This window comes from Miniopterus natalensis, chromosome 13 (genome assembly GCF_054644295.1).
Source record: "Miniopterus natalensis isolate mMinNat1 chromosome 13, mMinNat1.hap1, whole genome shotgun sequence".
Lineage (NCBI taxonomy): Eukaryota > Metazoa > Chordata > Mammalia > Chiroptera > Miniopteridae > Miniopterus > Miniopterus natalensis.
Genome location: NC_142093.1, coordinates 44,074,317 through 44,098,001, shown reverse-complemented (window position 1 = coordinate 44,098,001; position 23,685 = coordinate 44,074,317).

Here is a 23,685-nt window from a genome sequence, read left to right as displayed (position 1 = left end):
GATTGGATATGAGGAAATGAAAAGAAAGGACAAATCAAGGAAGCCTTGATTTATGCTTTATTGACTAGATAAATGTTAATGCCACTCCCTGAATGCAGAATGTAGGAGGAGAAGAAGCTGTTTGTCTGATTGTTTGTCTATTCATTTATTTTTCTTTTTAGGACAAGGATGGTGAGAGGAAGGTGAGTTCAGTTTCCATTTGATCCACCTTGAATATAATATGCTTAGGAGTTACTCATATTTATCAAACTGTGTAACAGGTAACCAGGTGTATGTGTCAAAGCTCAAGAGAACATTTAGTAGTAAAAATGTTGATTCTGCTGCTCTTCAGATAGATGGTCGGTGGCATATGAAGCAATGTATGTGATTAGAACAACCTGAGGAAATGCTTAGAATTAACACTAAAGATGGACAAGAACAGCATATTTAAAGAGAAATGAACTTCTAAATGGTGAAAAAAAGGGAAGCTATATGAGGAAAAGCATAGAAGTGGCTGGATATTAAGAAATGACCAAATAGACTCCACTATTAGAGAAGTGCTGTGACGACCAAGAAGAGGCACAATTCTAAAACAGAAATATTTATTAAGACAGGTCTGCATCTCAGAGGTAAGGTAAGTCAGAATTGGAAAGTGCCCAATGAATGCATAGTTATCGCAGGATAGGTGAAATGGTTGAAATATGAGGAAAATATCATGTAAGATAATTTTTTAATTTTTCAAGTCATGTAGCTACAAATAAGGGAATTGCACTTGAAGCTACATGAAAAATATCAGATTAAATTTTATTTTTTTTTTAAGAGGGGAAAGGTTATTCATGAGCAAGAAGTGGTGGTCAAGATAACAAGGAATTGTTGACTAAGATTAATGAGCAAGTCGTGGTGTCCCTGGCTCGTGCACAATACCAGGCCCTCTTCTCTTGTGTAAAGGTGTGGATTTGAATGCGGGTGCAGATGTTGGTTGAGGAGGGAGATTTGAAGAAGTTTACATTTAATGACCTTCTCTACCACTGAAGGGCACTGTCCTCGACTGAGAATACAGGGAGGGATACAGGTGTGGGGCTCGAAAACAGCAGAAAACATCTGGAAAAGACCTTTGGAAAATGGGAGAGTGGACACGCAGAGAGCTTGCTGGCCAATGCGGAGCACCGAGCTAATATTGTGGATTATGAATTTTTATTGGATCCAATGCCCATGTTTCTGGAATCCCTCCATGGCAGTGCTGAAGAAATTTGTTGCACGCACAGGCAGGTCTTAGCAGGGTTTGGGACTGATACAAAGTAGAGTGTCACAGGAGGGTAAGAGGGAGGACAATAGGTTAGTGGACTTAAGGACAGGAAAAAGTCGAGGTCACAGTGGCTTGGAGTGAGTAATTCAGCATAGAAATATCCAACAGGAGAAAATGAAGATGGCAGGAGACAAGAGGTCTTCTCAAGTCAGAGAAGAGGAGGAGTGTTGGGGAAGAAGGGAGAACTGGGCAGGGTCTATGGCCTCAGGCTCTAGTATCGTCTTCAAAGGATCAGAACTGGGCTGCCCTAGAATACGGTTCTTTAAACCCATCTCATTTGTTTAGTGTAATGCGGAGAGGCTAGCACAACAGACTGAAACAATCTCCAAAGGGCTGATGCCTGGTAAGGTCCTGAATCCAGTTAGCTTTCCTTGTCAGGAACATCCTGGTAGACATACTGGTCTTAAAGTTGGACTCTCCACGGGTATCCTTTGCCTCAGTTTCTTAATCATAAAGAGTTGAACTCTTACAATTCTTGACAAATTTTAGTGAGCCCACTTTACTGAATAGTAAATAAGCCTATGTAAACCTTTCACCCTCCTTAGAGTTCAGATGAGTAAATGTTACCATTTAGTTATTAAATATGCAAAAATTAAGTGGGCTTTTCTTAAGTATCACCTAGCATGCGTTAGATAAAATGTAGTAAATATCAATAAACAGTAATTCATTCAAATAATTGTATTACCAGATCTCAGAACCCCATAGCTTGCAAATATAGCCGGAAAATCTGGTCACATAAGTGATTTTTCGGTAAGCAGGGTCATTTAGGGGTAATGGAAACAAATGCTGGCAGTGCTTTAAAGCTAATTTGCGAAGTGTTGCCTACTTAAAAGGTATTTGTAAGATAATAGCTTCCCTTATTCATTTGAAGTTTCATATAATTAGTTGTTATTGTGGAAGTGAACAAAACATACGAGAAAAAATTCACGTAGGTTTTCATGGAGAGGCTTTTGTGTTGGATTAATTGGAATCTGTGAGGGTGCTGCACACCTAAGTATTTTTCATTAAAAGGAAAAAAAATAACAGAATATGTAGCTTCACTTAATTATTTTATTTTCTTATTGCTACCAGCATCCTAATGATACATTCAATTCTTAATCTTTATATGCCTTTTGTCTAATTTAATGGATTCTGTTTAGGTTTTAGGCGCTAATCTCAAAACTTCATAAATTGCTTTCTTTTCATCAATGAAACCATCTGGGGATAACTTCAGTGTACTTATTAGGAAGTCTTAAAAACACTAATCCAATGCCTTAATTAAAATCATAAATTTATAAAAAGTAAGGAGAATCATATTAATTTATTATATTTTACAGATGCTCTATCTAAAATCTTTTGTATCAAACCAGCCTGAACAGTAAAGCATTTTTGTTAATCTAAATTTCAGAATTGAAATGATAACAGTCAGTGATTGAAGCAGATCTAAAGGGCTAGAACTTAGTTAATGAATAGTGAATGGTGTATATATAATTTTGCTAATTTATTTCTGAGAAAGAAATTAAGACTAAGGCAGCTGAAGTAATTTACTTGTGATCTCACAGCTGATATATAGTAAATGAGCAAAAGTAAATATGATTCTAAATCTTGTTATCCACACAAAAAATTGATTTATGCAGTTGGGAATTTTTAACATAGTGAGGATTTGGAAACATTTCTTTTTCAGGCACTTCCGGCAATACTCCTATATGTCTTTAAATATGAAACAAGGTAAACATATAGAAAACCAAAAGTAAAATGGCCATGGTTGGAAAAGAAATGGAAATGGGAGGGGGAAGAGAGGGTAGCCAGCATTATGGTGAAATAAGCAAATTGCCATGGGTTTCCCTTTTCTAAGTTACACAAAAGTTCACTGCTAGTAAATTTGAAGGCTGCGGGGCCACAATAATAAAATTTCATAAAACCACAGACAATTACAAAGCTTCCCTGATCTCTTGAACCATGTTTAACTGTGCTTGTTAATTTCTGTAAATGGGCTAAAATGTAACAGTCTTTGTAAAATTGGAATAGCCAATAGATGTTTGTAATCACAGGAGAAATGATACACCTAAGACTAGTCTGAGCTGCTTTACATGCGCCACTGATGTTCAATGTAATTTTGTGATTAAATCCAGATGCTCTTTTCCACTTGTAAAATCATATTAAAGGAAGTATAATGTACAACATTAATCATGTCATTTTACTTGATAAACCATGAGGGTTTCTTCTAAATAATTAAAGCCACTAAATAATCTAAAAACATAAATGCCATTAAGAGAAAGTAAGTGAAATTTTCCCTTGGGTTAACAGTTCAATTAAAATGGACATGCTTCATCAACACCTATAATATGAAAGACAGGTAGATAAACTAACACCATCTAGAAAGTAATGGAGAAAAAAGTCAGGGTGGCTGTATCCCCCATAAAGCGCTTAGAGATGGAGCCTAAAATGCCAATATTTTATTATTATCATTGTTATTGCTGAGAGGATTACAGATGTCCCCCCCTATTATTTCTCCCCCCTGCCCCAGGCCTTCACCGCCCCATTGTCTGTGTTCATGGGCAATACATATATGCGTATAAGTTCTATTTTAATTCACAGCAAGCATCTTCATTAACAAACTTCAGGGTATAACTCATGATGCAAAACAATTTATTCGACGCCTACCTAGTATGTGGTGTTGATTGAAAGAAGTGTCATTCTGCTGTCCACATATACAAAGTACCTCTTTGTTCACAATCTAATTGGGAAAGAGAATATATAAATAAATACATAAATTAAAATACAAAAGTCAAATTATGTTATAGGCACACAAACAGAGTTACACTTACGCATCAAAGCCGGATATAACTAACCTATAGTAAATGTCTACTCTTTTCAGGGACCCTTCAAGAGGAAAGGATAGTGCTAACAATCGTGTGGAAGTATACATAGATTCGTGAGAGAGAGATCGAGAAATTCTTTCAAATATCATGTGGTATTTTGAGATGTTAATATAGAAATATTCACAGAAGGGATTATGAGGGATGGTGGCAAGGATGCATATGAGAGGTTTAGGGAGCAGTGTTTACATGGAGTCATGGGGACATGAATGAGTGACTACTTTCACCCCCAACCCCACATAGTCAATATGATGAGCACTGTGAGTCTGAAGCGGGTGATTTTATGAATTTTAAACTTATTCTGTGACACTTAGAGACACTGGATTCTAAGCAAAAAGAGTGGTGGAGTTGAATTCATTTTCCAGGAGTTGGTAAGGATGGCAGGGAGGAGAGGCTGCCGGCAGCAGAGATTTAAAGCTGACGAAGACCTGCACTCATGCTCAGAGTCTAGAGAAGAAAGCCAGGATTTTTGAGACATTTTTGTAATACAGTTAATCAAGGCTGGTGCAAAAATGGATATAAGTAGAGAAGGTTAGAGAGAAAAAAGTGAAAGGTAATTTTCAGTTCAAAGCTTTGGTCTCAGTGTTATAGCTGGATGGCATCACTCAAAAGGTGGTACTGCGAGGCAGTGCACTTAGCAGGTGGGCTGGAGATTTTACAAGGTCTAAGTTGCATGCCAGTTGTGGATATTTAAAAAATGTTTGAGATGTCTATGAGATATAGAAGTGGAAATATCCTGTAGGCAGCTGAAATTCTGCAAATAAGTGACAGGTAGAAAAATGAAAGAGTTGATTAACAAAATTGACTACAAATCAAAGTTATTTTATATGCAAGAGAACTGGGAGGAAAAATTAGACTTATTGAAAATGTGATATAATGTGAGAATGGAAACTTATGTCTCTCATCAGCAGGTCATCACCATTTAGATGCTGGGTGAAGCGTTAGAAATATTTTTAGTCAGCCAGGTAGGAATGATAATAGATCAGAAATAGGAGTTTCTTTAGTTTAACTATGTTCGAGAATTTTATTCCTCTTGATCAATTTGAATCAATAGCAAGCGTTTTGCCTCCTAGATTATAAAGTGGAAAGGTGGTTTTATTTTTCTGTATTAGAACATGTAGACAATAGTCCGCATTCCCTTTACCAGAAGTGTTTCCCCTCAAGACCTAAACCATCAAAAGTCAAGGAAAAAAAGCAGCAAAATTGCTTGCCATTTACTCTCTCTGGGGGCCAGCATTTATGGAGAAACTGACTGTACAGTTGTCACTGCCTTTGATTATCAGAGATTAAAAAAAAAAAAAAAAATACAAGCTGATCATGAGAAACTCGGTGTAATAAAGGTCCAAATCAGAATGGATGGGAATAAAGGGTAGTTTGTAGAGAAAACTTACAAAGTTGACTCTCCAGATAGTAGTCCCTTTGCTTTGGCTCTCTCCTGGTTTCTGAAGAGAAGAGTAAATAGCAAAGGAGGAATCTTTTAAGCGTATGTCATGTTATTTCATCGAGATATATTAACGGGAAAAAACATCGATAGAGTACAGAATGACATTTCAACTATTTGCTTTTCAGAGAAGCTAACTGTATCTGGCTTCTTATTTACATTCCATATTCTTATCCCCCCCCCCCAACTCCCCAGTTACCTATGCTTCTAAATAAATGCTGTGCGATTTTTGACCTGTAAGCTTTAACTCAGAAGCTGCTTGATTTCGATAATCTTTCCAGGTCCCTAGAGGTCACTTAGAAAATGACCCTTCAGCTTGAGTTTAACCACGTGCTATTTATTTACTTGTTTCCCCTTGGAGTTTAGTTTAATCATTCTGGTTTTGTTCTAAAGAACAAACAGTTTTGCACAGTGTTTGGATAAGAGGCCTATTTGGTTATGCTCCCACTCATTGCTATTTCCTTTGCAAGTTCAGCTCACCTTACTCCTCTGTCTCTAGCATCATTCTAGGAAAACGCCACTGAGCCCGAGCTTCCCGAGCATCTCTCTTCCTCCACCGTCAGAAGCACACAGATGCACTGAGCCATGGTTCCCTCCCCATGTGCTCCTCTCTAGGCTCCTGCTGCTGCTGCGGCGGCGCTCCTCCCACCGGGGACTCCTTTGGGACACCAAGCAGCCCGGTTAAGGCGCGTCCTTCCTGCCTGCTAGCTACTGCACCCTTAACCCTCAGTAATATGCAACTGGACGCAATCAGTGCGTCGAAGTTACACTGCAGGATGTAAACTCTACTGTCAGGTACATTGATTTTGATATTTTACACGTTGACCCCTAATGTTACATGAGGTATTGTGATCAATTCCCACAAATATGGCAAAGAGAGAAAAGTAGACTCCGAGATAGGGAGATAACCGATCCTGATAAATGGAGAACAAACAGTGGAGTAAACATAAAGCAGTGCAAATTCGTAAGGTTTCATAGCGGCTATGCAAACTAAAGTTGAGGCCACTAGTACAATGGGCAGGTAAACCCTCAGTCATTGCCCAGGGACATTAAGGACTTTTCAAAACCATTTTTTGCATGGCTGATTTCAATATGTGAGAAAGCAACCAATACTAGTAATTCCAGATCTCAGCACACAGGCCGCTAAGCCCGCTGATGGGAGAAATAAGCTTCCATTCTCACAGTATATCACATTTGCAAGAAATCTAATTTTTCCTCCCAATTCTCTTGCATATAAAATAACTTTGATTTGTAGTCCATTTCGTTAATCTACTGTGTTTCATTACAAACTATTTCAAGTATTTAGATATTGAGAATTGTTTGATATTTGAATCTGCTTTTCATATTGTCTCACAATTTAGTTGCATAACTCAGCATTTATCAGTTCCTTTTGAAAATGAATAATGACTGCTGTCCAGTGTGTAGCTAAAGACATATATATTAATGCTGCCTAGTAAGCCCTCTCCTTACTCCCCCTTCATTTTCATGGATTTGATTCTGTCTCCATCAACTTGTTTGCAGATACCAAAAGATGTATGGTCCTTTATTTCTAAATCATTGTTATTCAATGGATGAACAGAATATCATTTTTTAAAATAAATAATAGCATTGATATTTGTCTTGTTCAACTTGGACTATCATAACAAAGTATCATAGACTAGGTGGCTAAACACCAAAAATCTATTTTCTCACAGTTTGGAGTCTTGAGGTCCAAGATCAAGTAGCTGGCCAATTCGATTCCCAGCGAAAGGTCTTGTAGATGGTCATCTCTAGTCTTGTAGATGACCATCTTCTCACGTAAATGCTCACATGGCAGGGAGAGAGCTCTCTAATATCTCTTCTTGTAAGGACACTAATCCTATCATGAGGGTTCCACCTCACAACCTTATCAAACCCTAATTCCATTCCAAAGCCCTCATCTCCAAATACCATCACATTGGGGTTACTGCTTCAACACACAGATGTGTGGTGGGGCACACACATTCAGCCCATCAATATTTGTATTTGATTTTATTTACAGTAAGCTGCATAAATTTAATTTCATTACCATTCTCTGCCACACTTTTTTATAGCTTGATATTTCCAATGTGAACAAATACTTTTTACTTATCTTTTAGCTATTTTTTTATGTATCTTCCAGTGATTCTATTTGATTGTTTTTAAGTGTCTCAGTGCCTTTACGATCTTACTTTGTTCTTCTATTACCACCATTATTAACAATAACAACAACACACAAAAAACCACTTTGTCTCTTGGGAACAATACATTTTAAACAATTTGCCTGAAATATAAATACTTGCAAGGGACATCCGTAAGCTTCAACTCAAAATACTTTCTTACACTTAGTTCTTGAGTTACAGTTCTCTATTTCTTCTTCTGTTCTTTAGAAACACCTGCTCTGGTCAGTGTGGTTCTGAGTCCTTGACTGTCCACATGTATCAACATTTTTCTTTAGTTTTTGTTGATATAATTCCTCTGTTTTTATATTCTGTAAAGAGTCTTGTGTTTGTCCTTCAAATCTAAATTTGATTTTGGAGAGAAAATTTTATTTATTGTCCCCAGTGTTCTTCATACTTTTCCCGTTGTATTTTATTTTCTTGAAAATGCTTTCTTATTTCCCGAGTCTCCCTTCTTATCTCGTTCCGAGGTACTTTTATCCCTGGATCTGTGTTCAACTCCACCTCTCCTGTTCTCTGCTCGTGACTTTCTTTCTCCCCGTGAATTATTAAGGCCATTTCATTGGAGCTTTACCTTCTTTTAAGGGTATTTAGTGTTTGTCCTGAGATCTCCCCTGAATTTACAGTAAACAGATTTTTTTCATTGTTATACAATGCCTCTCAGTCTTGAAAAGTCAAAATTTACTCTCCGCTTGCATCGGCTGCTTAAATGCAGTAAAATAGTTAAAGATTTAATTGACAGCAAGACCAGGTATTTCTCTGGGGGTTGTTGATGGGTGACACTAAGCCTGTTTCTAGAATCCAAGTTGATGTCGTTGTCCACTTACTAATTTCTAATGTGCATTACCCTACTGTAGACTTAGTCTTCACTTCTGGCTTTGTTTTCATTTTTTCCTTTATTGAATATTAACTTCATCTAGTTAAATTTAATGATCTACCACCTTGAGGTGCTCTTAATTGTTAAATGGATATAGCACTTTCCTCTCTCTGGTCTGATTTTATTTATCTGAAATTCTCATCTTTCTCTCTTGACTGAAAATTCTTCTTATTGGTGATTTTATTTCTGACAGCAACACATTTTTTTCATACCAACTTTACTTCCCAGGAGGTGCTGTGGCCACCTGGTCTGCCTTCTTATTTTTCTCTAATAGTGTTCTGTGGTGTAGTTTTAGGGAGGTGCAATTGCAGTGCCCAGGCTCTTCCACTTCCTAACCATGTGCCTTGTGCAAGTTATTTCACCCCTCGCTTAACTTCTTTAAGTCTTGCATTTCCTGCATGCAAAATTAGTATTTTAACACCACTTTCTTCAGGTTTGTTTTTTAGATCAAATAAACAAACTATGTAAACTTGCTTACATGTAACAGCTTACATATAATGTGAGCTCAGCGTGAGTTAAGTTAGTATTATTTCTGTGAGTTGCTGACTTTCAGGGGCTATAGAAAGGTGAGCCAAATACTTCAGTGAACTAATCACAGGAACAGAAACAATTAGGTTCACGAGGCAGAGCCTTACTCTCCTGAGTCTAGACATCAGCAACAGGGTAAAAGAGGCAAATCTTCTTACTACTAAATAGCTGATGCTTGTTTAAATAAGTTAAAGCTCAGAATGACCAACGTGCAGGTAATTTGTCCAAATTAGGCTTTAAATGCCTCATAGTTAATGCAATTGTCCTCACTTAAAACCGAGATTAGTTATTTGTTGTTGTTTTTTCTTTTTTGTACATGTTTTTTATAAAAATGATTTCAGAATTTGAAGATAGGCTGATGAGAGGTTCTTACTCGGCTTTCACCCTCAAATCCTGCCCTCTGTGCTGGCGGCCAGCTCTCATCAACTACCAGTTATTAGGACTCATTGTTCTCTGTTTTATATTTTCTTTCTTAATCCTTGAGTGTACCTCAAATAGTTATTTTAAGCAATCTTTTCCTATGGCTCTCCCTCTTTAGACTTTGAGATTCATTTGTATTGGGGCTGAGTCATGCATATTTCTTCATTTGCAAGGCAGAGTAAAAAAAGATACACAAATATGTATATGCCACTTTTATGTTTGGTTGAAAGAACGTGAAATTATTTAGGTAAAGATGCCTCAAGCCAGTCTGCTGTAAATGGGAGAGCTTTTAGATAATTGGCCTTTAAGGGAAGAGATGAAGAAATAATTTCCTATTTTTAATATGGCTTTTTATTAAAGTAAACTAAAACTGTCCATAAGTTATCCTTTTAAATTGCTTGTTTTATATGCACATTAAATTTTGTTTTTTTAATTTCCTTTAATATTCTAATAAAATAAACAGCAGAGCTGTTAAACTTAATTTAATTTATTACAAATTCATCAGTTAGCACCCAAAACAAATAGGGTATGTCATAGGAATATTATGATCACACTAAAAAGTGAATAAATATTAATATATTGTTAGTGATAGTCATTATATAAAATTTTTTATTATAGAAGATATACATTAAGCTGAGCTAAGATAAAAGTCTTCATATTAACTGTTCTATTTCTGTTCCTTAGCACAGTGGCTGACACAGATAGACAGTGAATTGATGATTCTTGAACGATTGAATTAATAGATAGGTACTGTAATCACTAATTGCCTTGTATAAACCTATTCAGCTGGTTGCACAATTAGAAAGGGTGAATTCTCTTTGATAATCTCTTCAATAACTTGCTCCTGAGATAATTTTAATCAATGTCTAGTACGCTGCTAATCAGAAATCATAAACATATTCAAGACAATCCAGCAAGCTACTTCTGCTCATCAGACACTCTGGCAAATGAAGTAAGACTACATACACCAAGGAAACAGAGGCAAAAAATATAAAGACAATATTTGCCTAAGACCAAATTAATAAACTCACATTTTTAATATTATTTATGCTTCTGCCTTGAGGCCTAATTGTCCACAATTTCACCATGCAAAATAAACAAACTATGAGGGTGTTATGCTAAGTGAATAAGTCCATGAGAAAGACAAAGGCCATATGATTTCACTCATATGTGGAGTCCAATGAACTAAATAAACTAAAAAATAAAAGAGAAACAGACTCATAGAGAACAGACTGAGAGCTGTCAGGGGGAGGGTGTTGTGGGGCTGGGTAAAAAGGTGAAGGGCTTAAGAAAAAGAGCTCTTGCCTGGCCAGGCGCAGCTCAGCTGTTGAGCATCGACCTAGGATCCAGGAGATCGGGGTTCGATTCCCGGTCAGGTCACATGCCCTGGTTGCGGGCTCGATCCCCAGTTGGGGTCAAGCAGGAAGCAGCCGATCAATAACTCTCTCACCATTGATGTTTCTATCTCTCTCTCTCCCTCTTCTTTCTTCACTCTGAAATCAATAAAGATATATTTTTTAGAAAAAGAAAAAGGGCTCTCGTAGACACAGACAACAGTTTGGCGATTACCAGAGTGAAAGTGGGGTGGGGGGTGGGGTGGGTATAGGAGGGACAAATGGTGATGGAAGGACACTTGACTTGGGGTGGTGAACACACAATGCAATATGCGATGATGTCTTATAGAATGTTACACCTGAAACCTATATAATTTTATTAACCGATGTCACCCCAATAAATTCAATAAATAAATAAGCAGAGATACTAAGTTTGTTTTGAAAGAATCCCACTCAAAGATCTCATGGGGAATCTAAACTAGATTTTTAATTTCTTCCAGAAGGTATTTTAGTCCTACTATTTCACTATATCCAATTCCATGTATTATCTAATTCTCCCAATTCTCCCAGAGGCAAGAACAAAATTCTTTGAGTGCAAATTTAAAAAGAGCTAGGATATAGCCCACAGCCCACGGTGCCAAAAGCCACGTTTGGATCATCCCTCTTATGGGTTGATGAGCACATCTCTCAGGACCTCAGTGAGTAGTGGGTCTCATCCTAATAACCACCTTATCTTAATAACCAACATAGTAAACATCTACAAGATGTTCTGCATATTTCTAGGATTTTGCCAAAAAGCCCATAGTGTGTTTTTTCCCCTCCCTTTATATGACTAATAGCAAGAGGAAGCTTCTCTTAGAGCAAATTGCTAAAAGAATGGCTTTTTAGTGAAATAATGGATTCCTTTCTGTAGAGAAAGCTCCCCTTTTCCTTCAGTCATGCCTTTGTTCCATAGTATGCACGGCCTACTTTTAATCAAAATAAGCATAAGATAAAGTTTTTTACTATATAAAATATATGAAATCTGTATAAATAATCTGTTAAAAGTCTGAATGCATATACGAGAATCTTCCTAGAATAAATCTAAAGAATACTGAAAAATATCATTTTTATAGCACTCGTGTTTAATTTTGATGTGTTGCTACAAGGTTGGTTGGAATCCTAGTATATTTTATCACAAATTTTTTTATTAAAGTGTTCCAAATCCCAAAAAGTTTGGAAATCTGTGTTTAAAACAAGTAGTTAACCATTACCATCTTCTGTATTAAATACCAATGCATAGGAGAAATCAACTAAAAATAGTCCTTACAACATGGAATATAATAATTATGTGCACTTTATTTAGAAATAAATTAATAAATTACAGTCTATATTGAGCATATTTAAGTAGATTCATTGGTATAGATAAGTGACTTTTTAATAGACCAGCAAAAATAACAACATATTCTGAAAAATACATGCTTCTGAAAACACCAAAGATAAAATAAATTAACCTCACAGTCACTTATTCAACAAACATTCATTGCATACTACCAAGTACCAGATATTCATCTAGGTGCTAGGAACACATCAAAGTCCATTTCTCATAGAGTGAGCAAAGCTAATAAATGTGTAAATAAATAAAATTGTGACACCGAGGATAAAAATGTAGAGTAATGTACCGGAATGTTTGCTTTATTTTAATGAGAAACTTTCTGAGGAAGAGGCAGTTGAGCTGTGGTCTACTTATCACATACTATCCTTGGAAAAATCCATATTTTATGCATAGAAAGCAAGTATCTGTAGAGCATAAAATATATATTAGTTACTCTGGAGTTACAAAATTACAAGAAATATATTCTCTTTCCCCTAAGAACTTGCAGTATAGGAATAGACAGCTGGCATTGGCACAGAGGTCTAATGTAAGGAAATGTGCTGGAGTAAAGTTACTTTACTTAGTTCATGCTCACTTATGTTTTGGCCCTGTCCTGAAAATTTTCCATATTTCAACACTTTTAATCCTTTAATAACACTATGATATAGCCCTTACTTTATATATAAGGAAGCTGAGACTAAGAGTAAGTTTTCCAATGTCATAGTGTAATAGTGTCAAATTGAAATTAAGTTTAAATAGCCTAGCACACAGTCCACACTCTTCATTTTCATAATAAAGCATGAATTTTAGGCTATAAGCACAGTACTATAAAGTCATAAAAAATAGATTTCTGGGTGATTTTCCCTGAGAAAGTACCAAGGTGTATTTTTTTTCAAGTGTGAGCACCTCACAGCCTCTCCTAGGAAACTGGGAAAAACCCACAAAAACAAACAAACAAACAAGAAACCCTATGGGGATGCTTCTGGGATAACTGTGACAACAATCACATTGACGTTACAGTGACAGCACAAGTGACAGTAGTAACTTAAGTCATAAAAGACACTGAATTTCACCAGGAGTTTTCTCTTGGGATATTTGCAATGTATCCAGTTGAGTTAATATTATAATAACAAAAATGTATTGGTAAAGGTAAGAAAGAAGAGGCACAGTGATTAAGAAATAATAAAGAAAAGAGTATGGATGAACTAATGTCTTATGGAAATACGTTTATTCTGATGTGCAATTCAGGAAAGGGCAATTTAAAATGTAAACTACGTCCCAATATCATTGGCAAAGAAGGAAAAGATGGGAGAGGGGGACAAGGGAGCAGAGAGAGAGAAGGGGGGAAGGGGAGAGAAAGGAAGCCCCAGGCCTCCTGCCCTGCCGAGGACTCGGAAAACAGCAACCTTCAAATTTTATAAGGGAGAGAAGAACCGATCGATATATTCAAAGGCCTATTTAGAGTTCACGTTCATTAATAAGGCAGTTTCACGGCCTTGAAATGAAACTTTATAGACATGTTTAACCTTAGATAATTTTAGAAGGCGTGAATGAAGTACCACAAAAACATTAATATATAAACACACTGATTGATGTGTGTATCTTTTCAAAATAAATTGAGTTTAAAAAATATATATTCAGATTTAACGTTGTTGCCTGTAGATGGAAATATATTGGTTTTATTTGTCCAAGTCAAGTTTATTTGTGTTTATTCAAAAATAAAGTGAATGCCAATTCAATCTTCTCTAACTATTTAATGTATAATGTTGTAACATTATTATTCTATAAGGAATAAATGAAATGTAAATTGCTTTATTGTGTAGTTGAATGCATTTATTACATTATATCTGGTCTTTAGTCTGGTTTAAATGAAACCTTTTTTTTCCATCTTTTTAAAGGCATTCTCTACAATTCACACATGGTTGACTTTTCTAGCATTATTATTTTTTATTTCTTTTAAAAATATTTCCAAGTTCAATAGATTGATCAGTGTAAATATATTGTTTAGTTTTGTGTTGTATTTTTTACTAATCTTTTTATATTCAGATAATTGTAGAAATACATTGAGTTGTAAGAAATAATATAGAGAGATACTGTGAATGCTTTACCCATTTTCTTCCAATGCTAGATCTTATAAAACCATAACACACTATCACAACCTGGATATTGGCATTGATAGAGGTGAAGACACAAGACATTTCCATTATCCTAAGGATCCTGCTTGTTATCTTCTTATAAACATACTCATAGCTCTCTCTTTCCTTGTCTCTAACACTTGGCACCCAGTAATCTATTCTTTATTTCTATGAATTTGCCATTTCAATGGTACAGAAATAGTGTCACATAATAGGTAAATTTTTAGGATTGGTTTTTGCATTCAGTAAAATTCCTTGAAAATTTATCAAAGTTGCCATACATATTAATATTTCCTTACTTTTTAAAAATATATATATCTTTTTAGATTTCAGAGAGAGGAAAGGGAAGGGAGAGAGAGATAGAAACATCAATGATGAGAGAGCCATTGATCGGCTGCCTCGAGCCCACAATCCCGGCATGTGCCCTGACCGGGAATCAAACCCTGGTTGCCTAGATCCTAGGTCAATGCTCAACCGCTGAGCCATGTCCAGCCGGACAATGGTCCCCTACTTTTTTTTGCCTATTAGTTTTCCATAGTACAGATGTTTCCCAGCTGTTTTTACTATACACCTGTTAAAGGACATTTGGAGTTCTTCCAATTTGGGACTATTACAAATAAAGTTTTGTGGTTTAGGGAGTGTTATATAAATGCAGTCTTCCAGTAAATGACCCTTGAGATTGACTTTTTCACTCAGCATAGTGTCCTTGAGATCCATCCAAGTTGATACATGTATCAATAGTTTGTTCCCTGCCGGGCTGGGCATGGCTCAGGGGTTGAGCATCAACCTAGGATCCGGGAGATAGGGGTTCGATTCCCGTTCAGGGCACATGCCCGGGTTGTGGGCTTGATTCCCAGTCAGGGGCGTGCAGGAGGCAGCCGATCAGTGACTCTCTCATCATTGATGTTTCTCTCTCTCTCCCTCTCCTTTCCTCTCTCTGAAATCAATAAAGATATATTTAAAAAAAATAGTTTGTTCCCTTTCATGGCTAGTATCCATGGTATGGATGCAGCACAGCTTATTTAACCACTCATTGAAGGACAGGGTTGTTTTTAGTTTTTGGCTACTGCAAACAAAGCTACTGTGAACATTGGCCCCAAAGTACAGTTATTGGGTCATACGGTAAGTGTATGTTTAGATTTATATGTGACTGCCAACAAGAGGTGCTATATCATTTAATATCCTCACCAGCAGTGAACGGATAATCCAGTTGCTCTACATTGCTGCCAACATTCAGTATGATCACCCTTTTATTTTTAATTTTAGCCCTTTTGATGTGTACAGTGACATCTCATTGTGGTCTCAGCTTGTTCCTTGGTGTTAATGATGTTCAATATCTTTTCATAGGTTATTTGCCATTTGTATATCCTGTTCAGTAGGATGTCTGTCCAAGTCTTTTTTTTCTCATTTTCTGATTGGATTGTCTATTTTAAACTTTTGAGTATGGAGAATTCGCTATATATTCTATATACAATCTTTCATTGCATTAGAGGTTTGCAAATATTTTTCTTCTAGCCTGTAAGCTTGATTTTCAATCTCTTAACGGGGTCTTTCACAGAGCAAAGGTTTTAATTTTGTTGAAATCCAATTTGTTATTATTACGATGACTTATTTTTATGGGTTGTGCTTTTGGTGTCAAGTTTAAGAAGTCTCTGATTGGCCTTAGTTCCAAAAATATTATGCTATTTTTGCCAAAATTTTGATAGTTTTATATTTTACATTTAAGTACATGATTCATTTTTGTTGTTTTTGTTGTTGTTATATGTTTGTTTTTAAATTTTGGAATGTATAAAGTTAAATCATTTTTCTTTTTTCTTTTTCTTTTCTTTTTGTTTTGCCTATGGATGTCTGATTTTACAACAGAATTTGTTTAAGAGGCTATGCCTCTTGTGTTGAATAGCTTTTGTGCCATTGAAAAAATTCAGTTGAGTATATTTGTGAGGGTCTATCACTACTAGGTTCCTTATTTTGTTTCATTGATTTATCATCTATCCCTCCCCCACACCACACTCCCATGGTTCCTATGGCTATAGTAAGTCTTCATGTTGAGTAAACAGATTCCTTTCAAATTATTATTATTTTTCAAAATTGTTTTAGATATTCTAGGGCCTGTGCCTTTTCATATAATTGGGCAAAAAAAATTAGGATTTTGATTAAAATTTCATTGAGCCTATAGATTATTTTGGACAGAAATGACATCTTTTTACTATGTTGAGCCTCTCTACTCATGAACACAATATGCCTTTATATTTATTTGGGATTTTTTATTTCTTTCATCATTTTATGCTTCTCATTATATAAATACTATACATGTTTTATTAAATTGATGCCTAAGAATTTCATTTACTTGGAGCGGTTATAAATGATATTGTTTTTAATTTTGGTTTCCAGATGTTCATCGTTAGTAGAGAGAAATGTGATCTGTGGGTGTGCCTGCCTGCTTTTCTTGTGTTGCAACATTGCTGAATTCTCTTATTAGTTCCCGAGGGGTTTCTTTTTTTTGTAGATTCCTGGGAATTTTTGACATAATCATGTCAGTGGCAAATAGGGACAGTTTTATTTCTTTTTTAAAAAGATCTGCATGTCTTTTATTTCTTTTTTGTTCCCTTATTACAGTAGCTAGAACATCCAATTTTATACTGAATGACAGTGGGCGATCTTTTTGCTCTACTCTTCTTTTAGAGTGAAGGTATTAAACATTTCAGCACTAAGCATGATGTTAGCTCTGGGTTTGGCCCACATATCCTTGTCAAGTTGAGGGAGTTTTCCTCTATTTATAACTTGCAGGGAGTTTTTATTTTTATTATGAATAGATGCTAGATTTTATTGAATAATTTTTCTGTGCCAGTTTGATATAATTATATTTTGTCTTCTTAACCTCTTGATATGTTGGATTACATTGATTAATTTTCTTTCTTTTTTAAAAAAAAAAATATATCTTTATTGGTTTCAGAGAGAGAAAGGGAGAGGGAGAGGGAGAGGGAGATAGAAACATCAATGATGAGAGAGTCATTGATCGGTTGCCTTCTGCACGCCCCCCACTGGGAATCGAACCGCAGTCTCCTGGATCCTAGGCCAATGTTCAACCACTGAGCCACACCAGCCAGGCACATTGATTAATTTTCAAATGTGGAGCCAGCCTTTCATACTTGCAATAAATCTCGGTTAGGTGTATTGTATTCTTTATACATTGGTAGATTTAGTTTGCTAATATTGTGTGAAATATCATGAGATATATTGGAGTGTAGTTTGGGGTTTTGTTTGTTTGTTTTGTATTTATCTTTCACTGATTTTGGAGTTAGGGTAATATTGTCCTGATAAAATGAGTTAGTAAGTATGCTCTCCTCTTTATTCTAAGTTGTCCATTTTCCCCAAGTTGTCAAATTTAGGAAGATAACATGTTTTGTAGTATCATGCTCTTATTATTCTGACAGTGGTGCAGGATTTGCACTGACACCCCCTTTTTACTCCTGATACGGGCGATGTGTTCCTTCTTGCTTTTGAGCTTTCTCAGCCTTGTTAGAGATTTATCAATTGATTTGAATCTTTATATTTTGAAGAACCAGCTTTGTATCATTGGCTTTCTCTATGCGTTTCCTTGTTTCTCTCTTTGATTTGGTATTATCCTATTTTATTTCTTCTGCTTTATTTTGGTTAAAATAAAAACCTAATAAAACTAGTTTTTTTGTAGTGATTTTGGCTTTGAGACCTTTTTTTGTTGTAAATACTCACCAGAGGATATTTTTTTCCATTGATTTTTTTTTTTTTTTTTTAGAGAGAGTGGAAGGGAGAAAGAGAGAAACATCAATGTGAGAGAGACACACCGATTGGTTGCCTCCCACATGCGCCCCAACCAGAGCTAGGGATGGAACCTGCAACCAAGGTAGTATGTGCCCTTGACAGGGAATCAAACCCATGACTCTTTGGTCTGCAGGCTGACGCCTAACCACTGAGCCAAACTGGCCAGAGTGAGATCTTTCCTTTTTTTAATGCTAAAATTTTACATCTCAGCACTGATTTAGCTGCATCTTATATATTTTAATACGCTATTTTTGTCATTTTTATTCTATTCTATGTACTTTTAAAAATTTAGTTTGAGTTCCTCTTTAACACATAGAATATTGAGTAGTGTTTGCTTTCATTTTCAATGATTTAGATATTTTTCTGCTTTCTTCTGTGATTTCTATTTTGGTTTCATTATGGTCAAAGAACATACACTGCATGATTTCAGTTTTTTAAAATTTTGTTTCCAAGGTCATGGCCTATCGTGATTATTCCACAGTTCTTGAAAGAAAATATGTATTTTATTGTATTTTTCAGTAGAGTGTTCTATAAATATCAATTAGATCCTCTTAGTTAATTGTGCTGTTCAGACTTTTTACATCTTTGCTAACTTTTGTCATAGTTCTATGCCGAGAAGGGGTTGTTAAAGACGAACTATTATTGTGGATTTGACTACTTTTCCTTTTAGCTCCATCAATTTTTGCTTTACGTATTTTGAGGCTCTGTTGTTTTGAGCACACATATTTCGGATCCTTATGTCTTCCTAGTGGATTAAGCTGTTTTTGTTATGTAGTGTTGCCCTTCGTGTCATAACTTTCTATATTCAAAAACATAGTTTATGTGATATTAAAATATCTATGGTTTTATCTTTTAAACTGTTTGCATGGTATATAGTTTTCTTTCTTTTTACTTCCAAGTTACATATTGATGATAAATATAAACCAGGCTTCTTGTAAAGACATAGAATGCATTATGATTATTTATTCCCAATTCTGCTACTGTTTGACTTTAATTACTGTTTTTATACCTTTTACATTTCAGGTGATTATTGATATGTTGTGACTTAAGCTTGCCATTGTATTAGCTGTTCTGTTTATTTATTCTGTGTCTTTTCCCTCTGTATCTCTTTTGTGGCCTTTAAAATAAAGTTCTGTCTTTAATATTATTTTAGTTATTAATTATTTACTTGCTATCTTTCCAAACTCATTTTTCAATTTTCCTATACAATTCCTGTTAAGAATATAAAATTACCTTCAGCTCTTTATCTGTCCCATGTTTTTAACTTATTTAGTATATCTTATTCTCTTTGCCTAGAATATCATTCCTCAAATTTTCCCCTTGGGCACATTCTTTTTATTTTTATTTATTTTGTGTTTTTTATTAAAATTTACTTATTTAATTTATTTTTAATTCAATTTATTGTGGTGACCTGGTTAATAAAATTATATAGGTTTCAGGTGTATAATTCTATACTACATCATTGTATCTGTTCTTCAAAATTTAGCTTTGCATCTTGTTTTATGGAAAACCTGCCCATTCTCCCAACCCCATGAACTTGCCCTCAAGTTCGCCTATCCTCAGCTAAGAATCACCCATCTAAATTCCTACCTTCTGCTATGTTTTCCGCAGTGTGGGCATGAATCATGCTGTATAATTACTAGATTACTTACTCTTCTCCCTGACCGGATACTGGGCACTTTGAAGTCTTTGCTTACCTCATCCCTCCCTCTGTACCTGTCACTTCGCACTGTACCCAACATACAGAACTCACTTTTTAAGTTCTGACTATATGAACACGTTAAAATAACTCACATATACTTCTAACTAGTAAAATATGCAAACAAAGATTATTTTTAGTATTAAATTTTAGCTGCCCTATTTAGAGAGTAAAGTGGTTAATCGACAAGTACCAAAGGATTTCTAACTGTGTGTCTAGTACTGAAACAGGAAGAGTTGGGAATACCAAAGATCAGCTCCATGTCCTCGGGTTGGGAGTGATTTGTTTGATAAAGCACGCCCACACAAAGTAGGATACACTACCCAAAAACCAACTGGGGCTCACTGCAAAGGTGAGTCAAAGAGTTTTTGCACTAATCAAGAAAGGATGAAAAACTTGAGTCTAAAAGCAATGCTTTCCCAAAAATGATTTGCAGTCCTTTACTAAGTTTATAAATCTATTATTTCCCCAACAGTTTATTTACAGTCAGGACCAACATTAAAATAGAAGAGAGAAGCAGGAGGGAAGACATAAGTGTGCTATACAAATTTGGAAAGTTAGTTAAACTTTTGTGCCTTATCTTTTTTTTTTTTCTTTACAAAAAAAAAGGGGGATATTGAATAAAATTACATCCATCTATGAATTTATTAATAAATAGGAAGTTAATGCTATTAATGTGATTAATGTGTGTTATAAAAATTGAGAGCTTTGAAATATAAGCACATGTGTTATCAATCTGCTTATAACACTTAAATGTTTGATGATGGAAAACAATGTACTCTAACATTTTTAATTCAAAACATTTTTCATGAACACACACATCTTAGCAGTACCCTCCTCAAAGCCTCTCAGGTTAGTGAAATTTAATGGTGTACTTGAATAATACCTAGATTACTACAGCACTACTTAGGAAAGAAACACACTTCTCAAAGTAATTACAGTTCTTGAATGACATTGAAAGAGGGAGCTGGTTAAATCACTTTCTCCAGTACAAGGTTTAATTGACGTAGATCTAATGCCAGTGATAATTTTATACAATTTCAAGATCAGGAGTTTAATATATCTGGCAGTAAGGCAGGGATTTTCTTTCTCTGACAGCGTTGAATAAACCTCTCTAATTCTTTTCCTTTAGCTTCCCCTTATTTCTAGGCTTAAGTTTAATAAAAGGCTAAAAAAAAATCAAGATTCCACTAGGCTTCTCAAAGCTGAAGGATAGAGAGAAAAAAGATGCTGTCTCAGAGATGTTGTGGCTCAGAATCATTAAAGGGCCTAATGGCGGGATCATAGGGCTAAGTTTACAATCCCCCGTATGTAGCAGAGGTCCCCTCTCTTGCAGTAAACACTTTATCTCCTTTCATCTTGCTTCCAAATCACCCAAACAGAAGCACGAGTCCAAGAGGGGCTGGAGGATTATAGTTTACGAGGTGCTGCAAAATGTTCTGTGGGATGTTTGATTTGTCTTACACACGAAGAAGCTTGTTTATTCATTTACAAGTTTTTCTAAAGCCTGGCTGTATAGAAATGTTATTTTGATATAGTGAACTTCTGCAGCATGTTTCCTATAACATTTAGCGCTTTGCGTTTTGAGACGGCCATGGCCTGTGTGGGCCATTTAGCAGAGGTTGTGAGAAGCATAATACTTATTAAACCTCTGATTTAGACCAAATGATTTTCGATGAAACAATTATTTTTACTGTGTTTTAATTGTAAATTACAAACTGCACAGCTCAGGCAAGTCTGAAGCCTAGATCTTTGCACCCCTGGGAAATTCCTGCTTTTTGTAAGTTTATTTTATGCTTTTCTTTTTAACTCCTTGAACAAAATGCCCTGTTTATAGTTTTCTTTCTTCCTTGACTGTTGTTCAGTATTATAGGTGTTAATATATATTATTCTCATGTTCGTTGTTCTCTAAGTCTTCGGGAATTATGACTTTTAACATCAGGTACAATAATTATTTAATTATATTTTTAAAATTTTGATGTGGCTATTTTTCTTGTTTATACTCTTTTTTAAGTCACGTTTTAGGTTAGAAGTATAGTAACCATGGCATGTAGCCTCTGAATCATCTCCTTTTAAAAATTCATTGAGGTTTTCTTTGTGGTCTAAGGTATAATTATTTTTCTTAATAAATAGCCTCTGGGGAGTACAATTCAATATATAGTTATCAAATTCTCTGAATTCAGAAAACATAACATGCACTATGCTTATTTATAAAAACGTTAACAGCATTATTTTAACACTAAAAATGATAAATACAAACAACAGAACATTGTTAAATAGATAAATGTAATTTTATGTAATAGAATAATACGCAATGATTAAAATTCATGCTGTAAGAACATTATTATGATATATGATTAATGGATAAAAACAGGTTATAAGGGTATACAAGTTATTTTTAAAAAGACCTCGATTCTCTCCATAATTTCCAAAGAATAGATAACAGATGTCATTACAGCAACTCAAGTTTTAATTTCAGCACAGTACCTAAGAGCAACAATGGAGAATACAATGTATTATAATCCAGTGAAATGAGAGGGGGCTCTGGTCCACCTCTTATACTCTTTGCCTCCCTTTTGTTCCTCTCTCTTCCCCCTCTTTCTCCTTCATTCTTCTTCGTTATTGATGAAGGACAGAAGAACAGTTGAATGCAGCAATGTCAAACAGGGAGGACACTAATGCCACCTCAGGCCCCATGTACAGAGGTCTATGGTAAGTAGAGTTAACCAAGACCCTTACGGGGAGGCTTAGATTTCCACTAGAGCAAAATTTGAAGGACATAGAGTCTGATGAAGGTTCAAGGTAGTAACGGGCCGTACATTTCAGAGGACATATGGGAATGGTCTCAGAAACTGAGGAAGGATGGAAAAGGAGACAGGATAGAAGTATAAGGACATATGAGGATTAGTGTGCAGGATAGAAGATGCTACCTGAGAGAAGGGAGCTTTCTTGAGACTAAAACAATAGGATACAATATATTAAAAGATTAATTATGGTGTGTTCAGGCAGATTGTAATGTTCTGGTCAAGATTTAGGGAGGGGTGGATGTCTTTAGAGCTCTCTCTCTTATCACAAGGGTTATATCGATAACCAGCAAAAATGATCTTAGACCCTATGTGCCAGTTGACTCTGACTCCCTGCTGTATTAGGAGAAAACTTATTCTAGGTGTGTGTGCCCTTATCTTGATTGCATGTGAAACTCTGGAGAATCTATGTGTTACACCAGTCACACAAAACACTCTTGATTGTAATTAAGTTGTGCCTTCATGTGTATCTGTGCGTATGTAAAAATATCTATAGATTTACACCCTCTCTTTCTGCCTGGAACTTTGTTAAATTCTGAAAGTGACATATTTAGAGCCTCTGTTGTTTCCAGAAATTTCTCAGTGTATTCCTTGCCTTTCCTTTCAGATACCATTTATTTTCTTTTGTTTGTCAAGAATGCCATTATCAAGAGTTTGATTGCTGCCTGGCCAGGCGTGACTCAGCTGTTGAGCATCGACCTAGGATCCAGGAGATTGCCATTGGATTCCTAGTCAGAGCTCATGCCGATGGGTTGTGGGTTCGATCCCCAGTTGGGAGCATGCAGGAGGCAGCTGATCAATGACTCTTTCTCATCATTGGTGTTTCTATCACTCTCTCTCCCTCTCCCTTTCTCTCTTTGAGATCAATAAAGATATATTTTTTTTAAAAAAGAGTTTGATTGCAATTGCTGAGTTTGAATAGCCTGTAGGCCCTGTACCTTATGAATATGTGGAATTAAAATCTCAGAGAAA